Source organism: Lynx canadensis, chromosome D1 (assembly GCF_007474595.2).
Source record: "Lynx canadensis isolate LIC74 chromosome D1, mLynCan4.pri.v2, whole genome shotgun sequence".
NCBI classification, from domain to species: Eukaryota; Metazoa; Chordata; class Mammalia; order Carnivora; family Felidae; genus Lynx; species Lynx canadensis.
Genome location: NC_044312.2, coordinates 49,971,958 through 49,976,670, shown reverse-complemented (window position 1 = coordinate 49,976,670; position 4,713 = coordinate 49,971,958).

Here is a 4,713-nt window from a genome sequence, read left to right as displayed (position 1 = left end):
ATCAAAAGACATAGGGTAACAGAATGGATAAAAAAACAAGATTCATCTATATGCTGTTTACAAGAGACCCACTTTAGATCTAAAGATCGAAAAGTAATCTTTCACCTTCATTGAAAGTAAGGGATGGAGAACCATCTATCATGGTAATGGTCAACAAAAGAAAGCTGGAATAGCCATACTTATATCAGACAATCCAGACTTAAAATAAAGACTGTATCAAGAGATGCAGAAGGCCATTCTATCATAATCAAGGGGTCTATCCACCAAGAAGACCTAACAATTATAAATATTTAGGGGCCAAATGTGGGAGAACCCAAATATATAAATCAATTAATCACAACATAAGGAAACTCATCGACGGTAATACCATAAATAATAGACTTCAACACCCACTCACAGCAATGAACAGAATCATCTAATCAAAAATCAACAAGGAAACAATGGCTTTGAATGACACACTGGACCACATGAACTTAAACGATATTCAGAAAATTTCACCGTAAAGCAGCAGAATATACATTCTTCTCCAGTGCACATGGAATATTCTCCAGAATAGAAATATACTGGGACACAAATCAGCCCTAAGTAAGCACAAAAAGATTGAGGTCATACCATGCATATTTTCAGACTACTATCCTATGAAACTCGAAATCAACCACAAGAAAAAATTTGGAAAGGTAACAAATACTTGGAGACTGAAGAACATCCTACTAAAGAATGAATGGGCTAACCAAGAAGTTAAAGAGGAAATTAAAAAGTGTATGGAAAGCCATGAAAATGATAACACCACAACCCAAAACCTCTGGGACACAGCAAAGGCAGTCATAAAAGAAAGTATATAGCAATCCAGGCTTCGTAAAGAAGGAAGAAAGATCTCAGACACACAACCTAACCTTATGTCTTAAGGAGCTGGAAAAAGAACATATAAAACCCAAAACCAGAAGAAGACAGGAAATAATAAAGATTAGAACAGAAATTAATGCTATCGAAACCAAACAAAAAAAAAACATTAGAACAGATCAATCAAACCAGAATCTGGTTCTTTGAAAGAATTAACAAAATTGATAAACCACTAGCTGCTTTGATCAAAAATAAAAAGGAAAGGACCCAAATAAATAAAATCAAGAATGAAAGAGGAGAGATCACAACCAACACAGCAGAAATAAAAACAATAAGAGAATATTATGAGCGATTATATGACAATAAAATGAGCAATCTGAAGAAAGGGACAAATTCCTACAAACATATACACTACCAAAACTGAAACAAGAAGAAATAGAAAATTTGAACAGACCCATAACAGTAAGGAAATCAAATTAGTAATCAAAAATTTGCCAAAAAAACAAGAGTCCAGGGCCAGATGGCTTTCCAGGGGGAATTCTACCGAACATTTAAGGAAGAGTTAACACCTATTCTCTTGAAGGTATTCCAAAAAACAGAAACGGAAGGAAAACTTCCAAACTCTTTCTACGAAGCCAGCATGACCTTGATTCCAAAACGAGACAGAGACCCCACTAAAATGGAAAACTATAGACCAATTTCCCTGATGAACATGGATGCAAAAATCCTCAACAAGATATTAGCCAACCAGATCCAACAATACATTAAAAAAGAGCAATAAACCCTAGCAGTGAGAAAGAATTAAAAAAAAAATTCACCACCACCAAGTGGGATTTATACCTGGGATGCAGGGTTGGTTCAACAACTGCAAAACAATTAATGTGATTCATCATATCAATAAAGAAAGGACAAGAACCATATGATCCTCTCAATAGATGCAGAGAAAGCATTTGACAAAATACAACATCCATTCTTGATAAAAAACCCTCAAAAAAGTAGGCATAGAAGGAGCATACCTCGAGATCACAAAAGCGTATATGAACAACCCAATGCTAATATCGTCCTCAAGGGGGAAAAACTGAGAGTTTTCCCCCTAAGGTCAGGAACAAGACAGAGATGTCACTCTCACCACTGTTATTCAACATAGTATTGGAAGACTTAGCCTCTGCAAGCAGACAACACAAAGAAATAAAAGGCATCCAAATCGGCCAGGACGAGGTCAAACTTTCACTCTTTGCAGATAACATGATACTCTATGTGGAAAACAAAAATATTTCCACCAAAAACTGCTAGAACTGATTCATGAATTCAGCAAAGTTGCAGGATATAAAATCGACACACAGAAATCGGTTGTATTCCTATACACCAACAATAAAAGGGACAGAAAGAGAAATCAAGGAATCAATCCCATGTACAGGTGAACCAAAAACCATAAATACATAGGAATAATCTAACCAAAGAGGTGAAAAATCTATACACTGAAAACTATAGGAAGCTTATGAGAGAAATTGAAGAAGACACAAACAAATGGAAAAAGATCCATGCTCCTGGATAGGAAGAACAAATATTGTTAAAATGTCAATACTACCCAAAGCAATCTACATATTCAATGCATCCCTATCCAAAGTAACACCAGCATTCTTCACAGAGCTAAAACAAATAATCCTAAAATTTGTATGGAACCAGAAAAGACCCCCGAATAGCCAAAGCAATCTTGAAAAAGAAAACCAAAGCAGGAGGCATCACAGTCCCGGACTTCAAGCTATACTCCAAAGCTGTAATCATCAAGACAGTATGGTACTGGCACAAGAACAGACACTCAGATCAACGGAACAGAATAGAGAACCCAGACATGGACCCACAAACGTATGGCCAGCTAATCTTTGACAAAACAGGAAAGAGTATCCAATGGAATAAAGACAGTCTCTTCAGCAGTGGTGCTGGGAAAACTGGACAGCGACATGCAGAAGAATGAACCTGGACCACTTTCTTACACCATACACAAAATAAACTCGAAATGGGTGAAAGACCTCAGTGTAAGACAGGAAGCCATCAAAATCCTCAAGGAGAAAGCAGGCAAAAACCTCTTTGATCTTGCCCGCAGCAACTTCTTACTCAACACGTCTCTGGAGGCAAGGGAAACAAAAGCAAAATGAACTACTGGGACCCATTTTACAAATAAGGAAGACAAGGAACTTTATTTTTTGGATTATTTAACTTTATTTTTTATTTTTTAAATTTACATCCAAATTATTTAGCATATAGTGCAGCAATGATTTCAGGAGTAGATTCCTTAATGCCCCTTACCCATTTAGACCATCACCCTTCCACACCCCCTCCAGTAACCCCTCTGTTTGTTCTCCGTATTTATGAGTCTCTTTTGTTTTGTCCCCCTCCATGTTTTTATATTATTTTTGTTTCCCTTCCCTTATGTTCATCTGTTTTGTCCCTTAAAGTCCTCATAGGAGTGCATTCATATGACTTTTGTCTTTCTCTCACTGACTAATTTCACTTAGCATAATATCCTCCATTCATCCATGTAGTTTCAAATGGCAAGGCTTCATTCTTTTGATTGCTGAGTAATAATCCATTGTATATATATACCACATCTTCTTTATCCATTCATGCATCGATGTACATTTGGGCTCTTTCCATACTTGGCTCTTGTTGATAGTGCTGCTATAAACATGGGGGTGCATGTGTCCCTTCGAAACAGCACACTGTATCCCTGAGATAAATACCTAGTAGTGCAATTGCTGGGTCATAGGGTAGTTCTATTTTAGTTTTTTGAGGAACCTCCATACAGTTTTCCAGAGTGGCTGCACCAGCTTGCATTCCCACCACAATCCAAAAGAGATCCTCTTCTCCACATCCTCACCAACATCTGTTGTTCCTTGAGTTGTTAATTTTAGCCATTCTGACAGGTGTGAGGTGGTATCTCATTGTGGTTTTGATTTGGTATTTCCCTGATGATGAGTGATGTTGAGCATGTTTTCATGTGTCGGTTGGCCATATCGATGTTTTCTTTGGAGAAGTGTCTATTCATGTCTTTTGCCCATTTCTTCACTGGATTCTGTTTTTTGGGTGTTGAGTTTGAGAAGTTCTTTGTAGATTTTGGATACTAACCCTTTATCTGATATGTCATTTGCAAATATCTTCTCCCATTCTGTCGGTTGCCTTTTAGTTTTGCTGATTGTTTCCTTCACTGTGCAGCATTTTTTATTTTGATGAGGTCCCAGTAGTTCATTTTTGCTTTTGTTTCCCTTGCCTCCAGAGACGTGTTGAGTAAGAAGTTGCTGCGGGCAAGATCAAAGAGGTTTTTGCCTGCTTTCTCCTTGAGGATTTTGATGGCTTCCTGTCTTACACTGAGGTCTTTCACCCATTTCGAGTTTATTTTTGTGTATGGTGTAAGAAAGTGGTCCAGGTTCATTCTTCTGCATGTCGCTGTCCAGTTTTCCCAGCACCACTTGCTGAAGAGACTGTCTTTATTCCATTGGATACTCTTTCCTGTTTTGTCAAAGATTAGCTGGCCATACGTTTGTGGGTCCATGTCTGGGTTCTCTATTCTGTTCCGTTGATCTGAGTGTCTGTTCTTGTGCCAGTACCATACTGTCTTGATGATTACAGCTTTGGAGTATAGCTTGAAGTCCGGGACTGTGATGCCTCCTGCTTTGGTTTTCTTTTTCAAGATTGCTTTGGCTATTCGGGGTCTTTTCTGGTTCCATACAAATTTTAGGAGTATTTGTTTTAGCTCTGTGAAGAATGCTGGTGTTACTTTGATAGGGATTGCATTGAATATGTAGATTGCTTTGGGTAGTATTGACATTTTAACAATATTTGTTCTTCCTATCCAGGAGCATGGAATCTTTTTCC